This window comes from Penaeus japonicus, unplaced genomic scaffold (assembly GCF_977035675.1).
Source record: "Penaeus japonicus unplaced genomic scaffold, GWHDUDI00000001_assembly GWHDUDI00000003, whole genome shotgun sequence".
NCBI classification, from domain to species: domain Eukaryota; kingdom Metazoa; phylum Arthropoda; class Malacostraca; order Decapoda; family Penaeidae; genus Penaeus; species Penaeus japonicus.
Genome location: NW_028234405.1, coordinates 1,910,334 through 1,917,833, shown reverse-complemented (window position 1 = coordinate 1,917,833; position 7,500 = coordinate 1,910,334).

Sequence of the window (7,500 nt, the reverse complement as noted above, 5' to 3'; positions counted from 1 at the left end):
CCTTCAAGATTTATCTCGGAAAAAAAAAAAACTTTTGAAAAAAGAAAGAAGAAAAAAAAAATACTCGAGTCTTAAATCCTACCAAAGGAAATAAAAGACGGGATTTTTTAATCCTTTCAAAAATAAGAATCCGAGAGAGACACACAGGCATAAGAGGAGGATTTCCGTTTCTTTGTGTCTGTCTGTCTGTCGCGAGAAATAAAGCATAGAAATAAAAGACACTTCATGTGCCCCGCGAGCGACACAAAGGCAGAGGGGACGAAGGCGCAGAAAAGCCAGGCATTCAACGCCGAAGCGGTTATTTAAGGGCTTATCAGCAAGTCCTCTCACGCGCCCTCGGAGTGGGAGACGCAGATTTAAACGCCATTTGCCACGCGCGGACGAATCCCCCCTACCCCCACCCCCACCCCCACCCCAAGTAATTCACGGAGCCTTATTTGCAATCGGAGTCAGAGATGGGACTCCTAGATTCCAACTCCTACTCGGACTCCAACTTATACTCCTACTTCTACTCTGACTCCCATTCCTGTACATCTACCTCAACCTGCATCTGCTCCCCCCTCAAAAAAAATTCTATACTTCTCCTGCATCTTCTTGTTCTTCTTTTTCTTCTACCTCTCCTTTTCACCATCCACTTCCTTCCCTCCTCCTCCTGATCCACCTCTACCTCCTTCTTTAGATCCACCTCCAGTCAGTCAGTCCCCTCTCCACCTCCACCAATACCTCCTCCTTTAGATCCACCTCCAGCCAGTCAGTCCGTCCCCTCTCCACTTCCACCTCTACCTCCTCCTTCAAATCCACCTCCAGTCAGTCAGTCAGTCCCCTCTCCACCTCCACCTCTACCTCTTCCTTTAGATCCACCTTCATCCAGCCAGTCAGTCCCCTCTCCACCTCCACCTCCTCCTTTAGATCCACCTCCAGTCAGTCAGTCAGTCAGTCCCCTCTCCACCTCCACCTCTACCTCCTTCTTTAGATCCACCTTCATCCAGCCAGTCAGTCCCCTCTCCACCTCCACCTCCTCCTTTAGATCCACCTCCAGTCAGTCAGTCAGTCAGTCCCCTCTCCACCTCCACCTCTATCTCCTCCTTTAGATCCACCTCCAGTCAGTCAGTCAATCAGTCCCCTCTCCACCTCCACCTCTACCTCCTTCTTAAGATCCACCTCCAGTCAGTCAGTCAATCAGTCCCCTCTCCACCTCCACCTCTACCTCCTCCTTTAGATCCACCTTCATCCAGCCATTCAGTCCCCTCTCCACCTCCACCTCTACCTCCTCCTTTAGATCCACCTTCATCCAGCCATTCAGTCCCCTCTCCACCTCCACCTCTATCTCCTCCTTTAGATCCACCTCCAGTCAGTCAGTCAATCAGTCCCCTCTCCACCTCCACCTCTACCTCCTTCTTAAGATCCACCTCCAGTCAGTCAGTCAGTCAGCCCCCTCTCCACCTCCACCTCTACCTCCTCCTTTAGATCCACCTTCATCCAGCGATTCAGTCCCCTCTCCACCTCCACCTCTATCTCCTCCTTTAGATCCACCTCCAGTCAGTCAGTCAATCAGTCCCCTCTCCACCTCCACCTCTACCTCCTCCTTTAGATCCACCTTCATCCAGCCATTCAGTCCCCTCTCCACCTCCACCTCTACCTCCTCCTTTAGATCCACCTTCATCCAGCCATTCAGTCCCCTCTCCACCTCCACCTCTATCTCCTCCTTTAGATCCACCTCCAGTCAGTCAGTCAATCAGTCCCCTCTCCACCTCCACCTCTACCTCCTTCTTAAGATCCACCTCCAGTCAGTCAGTCAGTCAGTCCCCTCTCCACCTCCACCTCTACCTCCTCCTTTAGATCCACCTTCATCCAGCCATTCAGTCCCCTCTCCACCTCCACCTCTACCTCCTCCTTTAGATCCACCTCCAGTCAGCCAGTCAATCAGTCCCCTCTCCACCTCCACCTCTACCTCCTCCTTTAGATCCACCTCCAGTCAGCCAGTCAGTCAGTCCCCTCTCCACCTCCACCTCTACCTCTACCTCCTTCTTCAGATCCACCTTCATCCAGCCAATCAGTCCCCTCTCCACCTCCACCTCATCCATTTCGCAACGCCGCCCACACCCGTCCTCCTGTGGAATCCTCCGCCGCTTTCCTTTTCCGAGAACCTACAGCGACGCAAGTTCTTTAACAGACGTATCAAATGCAGGACTCGAGTATCCGCGAACACAATGAACCTTTTGAGGGGAAAAGAGTAAAGACAAGAAGACATCTTTCGAAATCAAGAACATCTTCCAGAAAAGGACATCTTTCATCATAAAAGGACATCTTTCACATCCACTTTTTCTCTCGCTTTGACGTGATGGTGATGATGATGATGATCTGCAGTTGCAAAATCGTTCCGTCAATTAGGGAAGGATAAGAGAAGAAGGCAAACGGAGGAGGAGGAGGAGGGTTTATCATTCTCCGAGTTCTCTCTCTGTCTCCTCGTGACGCCTCGCAACCACGTGTCTCGAAGATGTGAACTATATATGGAAGAACAGGGTGGAAGCGCATCCTCGAACCGTGTCTATTGATTAGCTTCGACGTTTATTTTTTGTTATCTACAGGTGCGGATTCTTATCGTGGATATAGGTACTCGTCTCGGAGATAATATAGCTATACATACCATGCGAGCGCACACACACGCACGCACACATTCATACATATATACATACATACATACATACACACACACACACATACATATACACACACACATACATACATACATACACACACACACACATGTATATTTACTCAAGCACACACACGAGAAAGAGAAAGAGAAATAAAACAAATAAATCACCTCCCCCCCAAAAAAAAAAAATCCTACCACAACCCCGTGTCCTTGTCCGAGGCATCTTCCAGGCAATGAAGTCCTTAGAAATAATAATAATAATAATAATAATAATAATAATAATAATAATAATAATAATAATAACAATAATAATAATAATAGGATTCCTGAAGATGCCCGAGTTGGGAGGATGACGCGGCAAAACAGAGGCTCTTGTAACCTTTTATATTTTTCATCCTAAGTAGAAAATGTCTTTCTAAAGGCCGACTTTACAGATCTTTCAGATATTTGTTCTAAAGAACTAGGAACACACACATTCATATAGACACATACACACGCACGCGCACGCACACGCACACGCACACGCACACGCACACGCACACGCACACGCACACACACACACAGACGATACATATACATGATGGTGATATTAATGGTGATGATAATAGTAATTACAATAATAATGATAATAGCAACAACAATAATCCTAAAACACACAAAAATGATATGAGAATAACCCTTACAACCAATCTTTACTATAATAATAACACAGCAAGAGCATTAATCATCACTATCGCTGTGATTATCACCATCATAATGATAACAAAAAAAGTATTGAATCAGTATTTCCCTTGATTCCCACTCCCCTCCCTTTTTTCCCTTCCTTCCCTTCCCTTCCCTTCCCACCCTCCCCCTCCCTCCCTCCCACCCAAACACCCAAACACCCACCCATCCTCCCTCCTTCTCTCCCTCCTCCCCACCCACCCTCCCTCCTTCCCTCTTCCCCTCGGAACCGGTTGCATCTGGTTGACAGTTACGATCCTACGATAAGCATTACAAAAGGATCCCCCTTTCCCTCCTCCCCATTTCCCTATATCCCCCCCTTCTCTTCTCCCCCACACATCTTCTCCCTTACCCTTTCCCCCCAACCACAACCCTCGCTAAAACCCAACCCACCCCCCCAGTTCTCCCACACCTAAAAAACCCTATCCCCCCTCATCTATCTCCTTCCCCTTCAAAAAAAACCTCTACCCCTAACCCCAAAATTATCCGCCCCAGCTCTCCCCCCCCCCCTATTTCTCTCCCCTATCCCTACACCATCCCTCTCTCCTCTCCCTTTCCTCCATCCTTTACCCTCTCCCCCCCACCCTCTCCCCTTCCCTTACCCTCTCCCCTATCCTTCCACCAGCCCATCCTCGACGACCCGCCATCACGATGCCCGGTGCCCTTCCACTCCACCCCTTCCTCCCCCTCTCCCACCCCCTCACGCCCCGTCTTCTCTGTCCCTTATTTTTAGCCCCGAGTCGGAGATATAGCCAAGAGAGCACATAGAATGACACACGATGAATTTAACGATCCCGATGCCCACTGTTTGATTCATACACTCGATACCCGCCGCATAAAACCGTCAAAGTTATGTAGTCCCCCCCCCCCAGCAGTAGTCTAGTAACCGCAGTAACCCGCCAGTAGTTAAAACGCCAGTCCGCAACAAGTTTTAGTTTGTATCGCAGTAGTTTACCGCATAGTAAAGTTATAGTAAGCGTTTTTTTAATTTTTTTTTTTTAAATTTTTTTTTTAATTTCTATTTTTTTTTTAGTTAAATTTTTTTTTTTTTTTATTTAAAAGTCTCGACGATGACCCGTGGGTAAACAAGGACCTTGACTAATGACTGGATCTTCATTGCAAATGTTGCTCCTCCTTCTCTCTCTCTCTCTCTCTCTCTCTCTCTCTCTCTCTCTCTCTCTCTCTCTCTCTCTCTCTCTCTCCCTTCTCTCCTTCCTCCTCTCCTCTCTCTCCCATCCTTCTGCCTCTCTTCTCTCTCTCTGCCCTCTCTCTCTCTCTCTCTCTCTCTCTCTCCCTCTCCATCCCTCTCCTCCCTTCCCACTCACATCCTCTCTCCCTCCCTCATCCTTCTTCTCCGCCTCTCTCTCTCCACTCATCTCTCTCTCACCTTCACTCCGTCCTCCAATAGCCTGTCTCTCCCTCCTCTTTACCTGCCTGTCTCTCTTTTTTCCTGCCTCCCTCCCTCCCCCCCCTCTCTTCTCTCTCTCTCTCTCTCCTCTCCCCCCTCTACCTCCCTCAACACCTCCCCTACACCCTCCATCCCACCCCCTCTCCTTCCCACACTCTCTCTCTCTCCCACCCCTCCTTCCCTCTTTCCTCTGCTCAACCCCCCCCCGCTCCATCTCACCCCACCATCTCCCAGATCCTCCCTCCTCCCACTCCTCCTCCTCCCCCCCCACCCCCCCCCTTTTCCTCCCCCTACCATCCCCGGTTTCCCCCCTCCCCCTCTCGTCCCACTCCCCTCTCACTCATTCTCCCCATCACATCCCTCCTTCCCACCCCTAATCTTTTTCCCGCCCCCCAACTCTCTCCCTTCCTTCCTCCCTCCCTCTCCCTATATATACATAATGTTAATATATATATATATATATATATATATATATATATATATATATATATATACATATACATACATATAACATACATACATACATCATACATTCAAACAGACATACAAGTCAAACAATCCTCCGAGAGAGACACCTATTCTTGGATTCCCATAAAAGCTCGTCCATAAATGACGCAAGCGAAGGGCCTGCCTCCCGAGGCCATCCGCGACAACACGAGGAGGAGGAGGAGGAGGAGAGGGAGGAGGAGGAGAGGGAGGAGGAGGAGAGGGAGGAGGAGGAGGAGGAGGAGGAGGAGGAGGAGGGGAAGAGGAAGAGCAGGAGTAAGAGGAAGAGGAGGAGGAGAGAGAGGAGTAGAGGATATTGAGGAGAGGAGGAGGAGGAGATGAGGAGGGAGGAGGAGGAGGAGCCGGGAGGAGGACGGAGGAGGGAGGAGGAGGCTGTAAGGCGAAGGAGGAGAGGTAGGAGGAGGAAGAGGAGGAGATTGCTTAGGAGGAGGGATACGGTAGTAGGGATGAGTATTCTGCGCGTCTTCTGGCGTTATGATGCTGGGTCTTGTGTGGGCGTGGCTCGGGGAGGGAAGGGTGGAGGAGAGGGGAGGAAGAGGAGGAGGAGAGGGAGGAGGAGGAGAGGAGGAGGGAGGGGAGGAGGAGGAGGAGAGGAGGAGGAGCGGAAGGAGAGTTTCAGGAGGTGTAGGAGGAGGAGGAGGAAGCGAAGGAGAGGAGGAGGTAGAGAGGAGGAGGGGGGGAAAGGAGGCGGTGGGAGGAGGAGGAGGAGGAGGAGGAGGGAGAAGGTGATGGGGAAGGGAGAGAGAGGAGGAGGAGGAGGAGGAGGAGGAGGTTGAGAGGAAGGAGGGAGGTGGAGGAGGAGGGGTAGGAGGCGAAGAGGAGGAGGAGGAGGGAGGAGGAGGAGGAGGAGGAGGAGGAGGAGAAGGAGGAGGTGAAGGAGGAGGAGAAGGGGGAGGAGGAGGAGTAGGAGGAGAGGGAGGAGGAGGAGGAGGAGGAGGAGGAGGAGGAGGAGGAGGAGGAGGAGGAGGAAAAGGAGGAAAAGGAGGAGACGGAGGAGGAGGAGGAGGAGGAGGAGGAGGAGCTGTCGTCGTGCAAGCCTCCTCAATTATGGACCTCGTTTATTTTCTCTTCCACGCAAGAGAGAGAGAGAGAGAGAGAGAGGGAGGTCGTCGATGCAAATCACGTTGCAAACATTGCAAAAAGAAAGAAAAAAAGAAAAAAAAGAAAAAAAATACGTATCAGAAATTACGAAAGATAATAATAATCTTTGTTTCTACGTATGTAAGCCGAGTAGGAGAGTTAAAACGACGAAAAAAAATAAAGTTCGGGGACAATATGTCAAGTCATGACTTTCGGGGCACGAGGAGGGAGGCAGGGATGGAGTGGATGTGATGTTGAGAAATGGATGAGATGAGTGCCACGGGGGTTGAGGGTAAAGTTGTGATGGGGTGGGTGAGGTGTGGGTTTGTGTTGAGACGGTTTGGTGTGTTTGGCACGGGACTTTTTTTTGCCACGGGATTGAGGGGCAACTGCCTGTTGCATCATCGACGCTTTATTCAAAGCGGATATAATGTATAAACATGCGCCGACATTCTCGTCAACGTACGTGTTGGGCGGATGATTAAGGTGAAGGTGGAGTTTACGGATTGCTTATGACGCGAGAGGATGGCAATATGTCAGAAGTGTGTCATTATTCACTTCACTCTTGATCCAAAACCTCTACTCTCTTCTCTCTCCCTCTCTCCTAAATCTCTCCTCTCATCTCTCTCTCTCTCTCTCTCTCTCTTTTTCTCTACATCCTTGGTTGGTCAACCTCCTCTCTCATTCATCCCTCTGTGTCTCTCCTTCTCGTCTCCCTCTCTCTCTCTTCTCTCTCTCTCTCTCTCTTCTCTTATCTCTCTCTCTCTCTCTCCTTCATCATCTCCTCTCTTCCTCTTGTGTCTTACTCTCTTCCTCTGTCCTCCCTCTCTCCTCCACTCTACCTCTCTCTCTCTTCTTCTCTCTCTCTCTTCTCTCTCTCTCCTTCTCTCTCTCTTCCTATCTCTCTCTACTTCTATTCTTCTCTCTCTATATCTCTCTCTCACTCTCACTCTCACTCTCACTCTCACTCTCACTCTCACTCTCACTCTCACTCTCACTCTCACTCTCACTCTCACTCTCACTCTCACTCTCACTCTCACTCTCTCTCTCTCTCTCTCTCTCTGCGTCTGTCTACTTATCTGTCTGTCTGTCCTTCTCTCCCTTCTTCGCTTCCTTCCCTTCC